The following is an 8,314-nucleotide window of genomic DNA, read 5'->3' on the forward strand; positions in this document are numbered from 1 at the left end:
ATAGAGTTCATGTCATAGGCTCATGGCAAGTAGCGAGCCGCATACTCATCACAAATTTTAAGAAAATTACAATGAATAATGGGTTGAGTGGGTTGACCTCGTCACCTCACTCTTGGAAAGATGCCCGGGCCGGTTTTGAGACCCAGTCCACTCCTGTCTGGTATTCTTTTATTAATTCTTTATAATAAATAGTTTAACTTCACTAGGAGCTTTGTTTTCATTTGGTTAGAGGGTTTTTCCCTCTCTCTGTTGGACTTTTGAAATTTTAAAGCCTCAACCCTATTTTTCAACAAAAAAATCCTACATTTTGAGTTTGGGGTCAGGTTGTCAGTGGTGAGGACTACTCTGGGGAGCCAGATAAAGGTGAATTGCAGGTCTGGCTTGTAGTAGCCAGCACACATTTGCCTTGTTTTTAATTTTTTTTGTTACAGTATCATTATAACATGGTGTTAGTCAGTCATTCTCTACCCTGTTTAGTCATGAACAGGGCCACAGAGGTTGCTGGAGCCAGTCACAGCTACCATGGGACACAAGGCAGGAACAAATTGAGTGGTGGCTCTGAGGCTAAGGATCTGCGCTGGTATCCAGAAGGTTGCCGGTTCGAATCCCCGTCACTGCCAAAACAGATCCTACTCTGCTGTGCCCTTGAGCAAGACCCTTAACCTGTAATTGCTCCAGGGGCGCTGTACAATGGCTCTGACACCAAGGGGTATGCGAAAACTAAAAAATTCCTAATGCAAGAAATTGTATAAGGCAAAATAAAGAACAAAAAAAAAATCCTGGGCAGGGCATGAGTCCATCACAGGGCAAACACACATAGACACACACCAGTCATACACTATGGTCAGTTTAGTATCACCAGTCCACATAATCTTCATGTCTTTGGACTGTGGGAGGAAACTGGAGTACCCAGAGGAAACCTACACAGACATGGGGAGAACATGCAAACTCCATGCACAGAGGACCTGGGATGCTAACCCTGGTCTCCTTACTGCGAATTAAATACTAACACTGTAACATAACAACAACAATATTGTTAATATAGCATAATAACATAATATAGCTTAGAAATCTCATATCAAGTTACTGTATGTTATGTACAGTGCTCTCTAGCTTTTATATTGGCGATATTATCATTTGAGCAAGCAGAGAGAATCAAAGTGTTATTGTCCAAAGTATTCAAGACACTTTAAATCTGTATCATAGCCTTAATAAAGTGTGCTGTTTGCTGACTTTTGCTCCTCTCTGTATTAGAACTGTTGAAGTGCTGTATGAAAGTAGTCATAATACTACAGTGATCCCTCGCTATATCGTGCTTCGTCTTTCGCGGCTTCACTCCATCGCGGATTTTAAATGTAAGCATATGTGAATATATATCGCGGATTTTTCACTGCTTCGCGGATGTCTGTGGTCTACAGTACGTGTGCTTCCTCAGTTGATTTGCCCATTTGTATTCAAACAAGGGACACATTTGAATTCAAACAAGGGACGCTATTGGCGGATGGCTGAGAAGCTACCCAATCAGTGCACGCAGTTAAGCTCCTGGGTGCTGTGCTAACTCTCGAGCGTCTTGCGACCATTCTACGAATGGCAAAAGATCTCCAGACATCAGTTGAAGAATGGGACCCGCAAATGATTCGTTCTTTGCAATTTAAAAATGCTCTTGACGGAGCCACGGAAGTGTATAGGAACCTCTTTACACAAATGAAAAAGCAGTGCCAGCAACTGCCCATCACGATGTTCCTTACACGCAAAACACTGCCTAGTATGCCTTCAGTGGAAGAAGACGACGGCGGTGCTACACAGTCGCCTGAAGAGGCTCCTTTAGAACAGCTGTGACAGTGCAGTAAATGTCATTGTTATCTGACAAGATGGTGAGTACCCAAAACTATTTTTCTACGTACTTAGTATATGTATGTATGTTTATTGTAACTGTGCACACATTTTATACAATTTTTTCCTTGCATTGTTGGTATTTATTGCTGGTGGCCTGTCTATCGTAATGGCTGTAACAAATGTGATATCGGAGACGCTCTACAGTATCTTTAAAATAACATTTTGGTTTTATGTACAGCATTTACATGTTATAGATTTTTCACGTATTTTTATATTACCTACTCAATTACAATATGTTTAAAACTGTATTACGTATTAAATAAAACTCCTCAATGATATACGATACGTATGTTTGTGAGTAGTATATAAACTGTGTTTACATACATAATTTCAACGAATCTTACCTAATAACTAAGAGAATATAAAGGGTTTATGCTGTATAACTGTACGGGGAATATTTATAAACCATGTGGGAGAGTTTATAAGGACTTAAAATATATAAAAATAACCATATAAACATGGTTCCTACTTCGCGGATTTTCTTATTTCGCGGGTGGCACTGGAACGCCACCCCCGCAAAGGAGGAGGGATTACTGTATTGGCACATGCAGTATAAGCTTTAAAATATATATCTTAAGTAATTGTTAGAATAATGATGGAATGAATAGGATGGATGCCAGCTATTACTTTAAAATCCATTCTTTAACAAGAGCAGGTGAGCATATGTTAAAGTAGGCTAAAGGTGAATTTCACACTAACATTAAGGAATGTTTTTTTACACAGAAACCTTAAGGTGTACAGAACAAGTTATACTGAGAAGACCAACACCTTGGAGACCTTTAGATCCCAACTCGGCAATATTTCATAAATGTTAGATGAACAGGAAACTGAATGACCTGATCTTTGCAAAACTATTATTATGTATGCTGTAATACCAGGCTGGAATCATAAAAGGACAAACCAGCAATCTGTAAGTGAAGTAGACAGTCTCAAAGTGGATAATTATTTACAGAAAGACAGAATGTAATTCAGAATGAAAATAGTTTCAAAAATGTAAACATTAAAATTATTGTGACAAAAATCAGTGTTGGCAGCTTCCTCTTGGAGAAGTTCTGATGCGGCAGTCATGCTTTTGGACACATGAATTCATTATGAAATTCGTCAGGGCCCATGTCAAGGCACCAATCTATATATATTTATATCTATTGTTTCTACAAAAAGTACACTTTTAAAAGCTTAACTTATTCTTGTTCATTTTTAAAACTCATTCAAAGCTAAAGATCATCACAGACATCTTATCCTTCCCCATGACTGCTGGAATCTTTAAAAAACTGGGTGTTTGTTTAACTGGGTTCTGTTCACAATGGTACCGCATCTGAAACAAGTTAGTGCAACTGAACATCAGGGATGCAAACTCAGTTCCAACCTTCTGTTTGGTAAAGCAAAAGGAAAACTCTGTAGGCTCAAGTGTGTCTTCAGGCTTTTTTTAAACAAAATGTTTGTCTTTTTCTCTAATGGACACGCTCCACTTGAGCTCTGTTACACTGGCATGAAGCTGACACAGATTTTTTTTTTTTTTTTTTAATATTTTTATTTTATTAATTTTCATTGTAATCATTCCATACAAACAGATCAATTTATAACCCAACAAAATTGAAGACAAATCAAACCCCACCCCTGAGAAGGAGAGCTTAGCTAAAGGAAAATTGCTTAAGGCTTTTTAATTAGGCAACATTAAACAAAAGAAAGGGAGAAGTAAATATCTATGTAAATAAGAGATGGAGAAGGGAGTTCAATGTGGTAATAGAGATTTTTCTTATGAACTATTCCAATAGTTTAAAATTTAGCAATGTTTTCTTTTCAATACATTTTAAACTGCAAGATGATGTGGTACTGTATATCGTTGTTCAGCTTCCTCTGCAGGTAGGTAAGCTGGCTTCTTGATTCCTGGCTTGAATGCCAATGATAATAATTGTTGTTTGATCTCTTTGTTAGCACGAATGGAATACTAAAGAAAATGTGGGTGACTTTGACATTCAGAATTTTTTTTGCTTTATGTATTGTCACACACGTGCGCATGGGAGGCAGCTAAATGGCTTGGGTAAGGGCAATTCCGAGTCAGACCAGGATGTGGCAGAGCGCACTGATTCTTTTTCTTTCTTTCCTGCAGACCATTCACGGGAGATTCCACCAGGCCCTCTTGACATTACTTCCAGGTCCGAGCCTATGGAAGAAGACCTTGCCAGCTCCGCCCCTTTGATGTCACGTCCGGGCTCAAGCCTATGGCTGAAGACCCTTATGAGCCCGACCCATCTGACTTCACTTCCTGTTTTCCCCTTTAAAAGCCTCCACCTTTTCCTTATTCCCTCAGTTCTGTGTTGGACTCGGTTTTGTGCACATCAGTGCTGTTATACATTTTGCAACTTTACAGCCAGGATACCAATATACTGGTGGCTGCCCCAAACCTTTTTATGACTCTTATGTCTGGTTTTTGTGACAATATGTAATGTCTATATTTAATAGACTATCAATAGAAGAGGAAATTAGTAAGCTTTTTCCTGTATTTGTAGAAAAAACAAAAATAATTTAAAGTCAGTAATTGTGGGTAGAAGTAATTAGTATGCTAAAAAGGCTGTACTGTAAAATGCATATTCAAATATCTTTGAACATTGTGAAGAACCTTTTGGCATTATCACATCTCCATTTTTTTCCTTGACAGAGTTACTTTACAGTAAATCTCTGTACTTCCCCATAGTAATAATAATATTCCTAAAATAACACATTATACTCCACTAAGAGTACTACAAGTTCACAGTTAAATGTAAAAGCACTTAAGATAAAAAATGCAGATGTCAGCTGATAATGTTTGAAGGAAAGGGCGACTCAACATATTTCAATACCCCAACATTAGAGTCTGACCAGCTTGCTTATGCCCACCTTAAGTTCGGATGTAACCGAGTGTGAGAGCAAGCCAGTTTCATTGACCTCGTATTCAAAGAAACTTGTATTTTGTACCGTCTGTACTTTGCCATTTGCTTCACACAGAGTCACGACACACTAAAAGTAAAAAATTAACAGCTTTAACTAAATTAGGCATTTACATGCAGGTAGATTGCAAAATGATTGTTGTGCTTCATCACATCTCATCATATATGATTTAAATATCCCCTTTGGGTTTTAGCTAATTTGAATTAAATACCCTTATTGTTATTTTGCATATTTCCATCATTTTGTGCACAATTTCTACCTATAAGGCATCCAGTAGTCACGTACTGTTTGTACCAAGACATTAGCAGACTTCTTTTGGACACATGACATTTACAAATGCATCATTAAAGTGCTCATTTGTCTATGTGCAATGTGGCATGTTAACACAACTTCACTTTGGTGGCTTAAGTGGGTGATAATGTCTGTCAATACTTCAATGTCAGGCCTATGAATCCATAATGCTGAATAAGACCAAAAGAAGTTTTTCATATTCACTCACAAGTACTTTATCAGCGTATCACAAGTTCTTAATGTGCCACACTGGAAAAGCATAAAGAATCACTTTAAAGATGTTTTGCAGGTGTTACTAAGACCAAAAGAAGCCTTTGTTAAGTGTTATTATAGAACAGTGTGTGACGTATAGGGTAATACCTAATCTAAAATGTTACCAAAATTACATTAACAGATTTTCCCACTTAGAATTTGAATAACAGCACAAGGTATACTCTATGAACCTACCGTAATTTAATGAAATAAACAATGTTATTTTCCTAACAACATTTCCAAGTATTGCTACGTGATCTCAGCAGCAGGAGTGTGCCATTCTAAACGTGTTTACTGCTCTTTTTTTCTGCTTTGCTGACATCTAGTGGCATAGTTGGGGAGGTATTTTATTTCATTTACAATTTTTTTTGGAGCCTAATATTATTTTTAAGGTGATAGGCCAATTTGAATTTATTATAAAGAAATAATGTCAGGAAGTAGCCTTCTTGAAGTTATTGAAATAAGTTTGGTTAAGAGAAAACATTAACCCTAACCCTAAGCCTAACCCAAACCCATAGAGCAAAATATGTTGGCCCTCCTCGATCTTGCAGATTCAGAGCTTTCAGACCTTAATTCTTTAACATAGTGAATCTACAAACCAGCTGTTATGAGCTGGTTAACAGTTTTTTGGTACCAGAGATGAATCTGGAGACACTGGGGACCCCTTGGCAAAAAATTCCACGGGATCTATTAACTCACCCTGTCCCAAGTCCCAATATGATAAAATTTATTACCATTGTTTTAGCACAAAGTCTAAATTAATGAGATCAACAGGGACAATTTAATAAACACAAATCATTTATTTTGTAAATAAAACAATACAATAAATACATTTGGATAGAAAATAGAAAAACAATAAGAATAAAATAAAGTTCATTTTACAAATCTAAGCAAGCAGAGAAAGTTTACAAAAATGCAAAGAAATGTAAGGTGCATATGGTGTAGCTGTCCAGTGCCGCTAAGATTCACACCGTCGATAAGATGGTGATTTATTTATTTTTTCGATGGGGATTCCAGGAACGCACCCAGCCTTGGCCCGACCCGCACACCCTCACAGGCAGAGACACAGAACCAACAAGTGAATAAATAATATATTAGATGGAAAACCCAACACAAAACAACATCAATCAGACAAACCTCCCCTTTCCCCTACGACAATACAATTTTAACATAACAAATAAACCCAACAATAAACACTCAAAATAAAGTCCTTATACAGTCCAATGCAGCAAAAGCAGATGAAATGGTTTGGTGTGAAGATGATAATCTTGGGAACAGCTTCCATAAAAATGAATGAAATAATCCTACCGGTAGTCCTGAATAGTGAGGGGTGAGATTTGCAGGAGCGCTCCTTTAGAAGACGCACAAAGATTAATCCACCACTATACACACGACAGGCAGGCACGAGAGAGTCCATTCATCCTAAATGATCCAGGGCACAATTGACTTTTTAGATGACACATCGGACTGGACACACAAAAACACAGATCTCCCATTGCTCCGCCAGGACCCCTCTTTCAACTTTCTCGCTGCCTTTCTCGTCCCCAGCAGCCCCTACTTCCATTTCAGTCATTCAATGAGGGTAATCCCCCTTAGGCTGCTGGGAAGTGGAGTTCCTCCCACAGTAGCACTGCTACAATGGTACATCATAATATTTCAAAAATAAAGTAAACATGCACATAATAGAAATGAAAAAAAAGACATAAAATTTTTACGTTATCTTTCAAAATCTCCGTTTGCAGGCTTGGCTACAGCAAATGCAGCCACTGCATCCTCCATTGCGCTCTGTTGAAGTTAGAGCTCTCCTGGCACATGGTAGATCTCAAATACGATTTAATCAGTTTTAAAGATGAGAAACATCTCTCACCAGAGGCAATACTGATAGGACGAGTCAGTACTACTGAGGGAATAAATTGTCTAAAATGTTTTAGACCCCTTTCTCATCCAGGGGCTGAACTGGTGCCGCTGATTTTGGTTGCAGACTGACTACTGGAGCTTTTTGGGCAGCAGTGTACTATGCCACTGTTCTGCTTACCTTTTAATAACAATTCATAAGGCTCATCCATATAAGAGAAAGGTATCTAATTAAAAACAAAAAGATTATGACAAGAAAGAAATGTAATCTGAATGGTAAACAACAATAGATCAAAATAGTATTGATATTGGTGTGGTTGATTAAGGCTTTAGACTTCAAGCCCTGAGGCCGTGGTTTCAAATTCCACAATGGACACTGTGTGACCATGAGCAAGTCACTTAACCTGCTTGTGATCCAATTGGAAAACCAAAAGTAATGCAACCAATTGTATCATAAATGTTGAAAGTTGCCTTGGATAAAGGCATCAGCCAAATAAGTAAATGTAAATGTAAAACTGAACAAATTATGGAGTAAACTGAAAATGATTATTAGAGATGCCATGAAAAAGCCATTGTGCTTACATATATTATATAGTAAGTTTCCTACACCTAGAAAAAGATGATGATCATTAATGACTTAACACACAGCAAGTGAGAAACTGCATGTTTTGAACATAGCAATGGTCAGAATAGAATGAAATAACTGGTAATCTGGAGTAGCTGAATTGCAACCTCCAGTGGCAAATTATGGTACTGCAGTTTAAGTTTGCTTCTCCTTTGGAGCAGAGAGGGCAGTATGTTCAGAGACATGGCACTGTGAGCCATTTAATGTATCTGTTTCTATAACTATCCTGGCTAAAATGGACAGTGACCTTGTCACAATTATTAATCTGAAGACCACAAGCTGTTTATTCTATTTCTATTTCTATTTTTCCAACCCACTGAATCCAAACACAGGGTCACGGGGGTCTGCTGGAGCCAATCCCAGCCAACACAGGGCACAAGGCAGGAACCAATCCCGGGCAGGGTGCCAACCCACCGCAGAGCTGTTTATAACAAATGATATAAAGCAATAGTTTCTTTCTGTTTGTAC

Source organism: Erpetoichthys calabaricus, chromosome 7 (assembly GCF_900747795.2).
Source record: "Erpetoichthys calabaricus chromosome 7, fErpCal1.3, whole genome shotgun sequence".
NCBI classification, from domain to species: domain Eukaryota; kingdom Metazoa; phylum Chordata; class Cladistia; order Polypteriformes; family Polypteridae; genus Erpetoichthys; species Erpetoichthys calabaricus.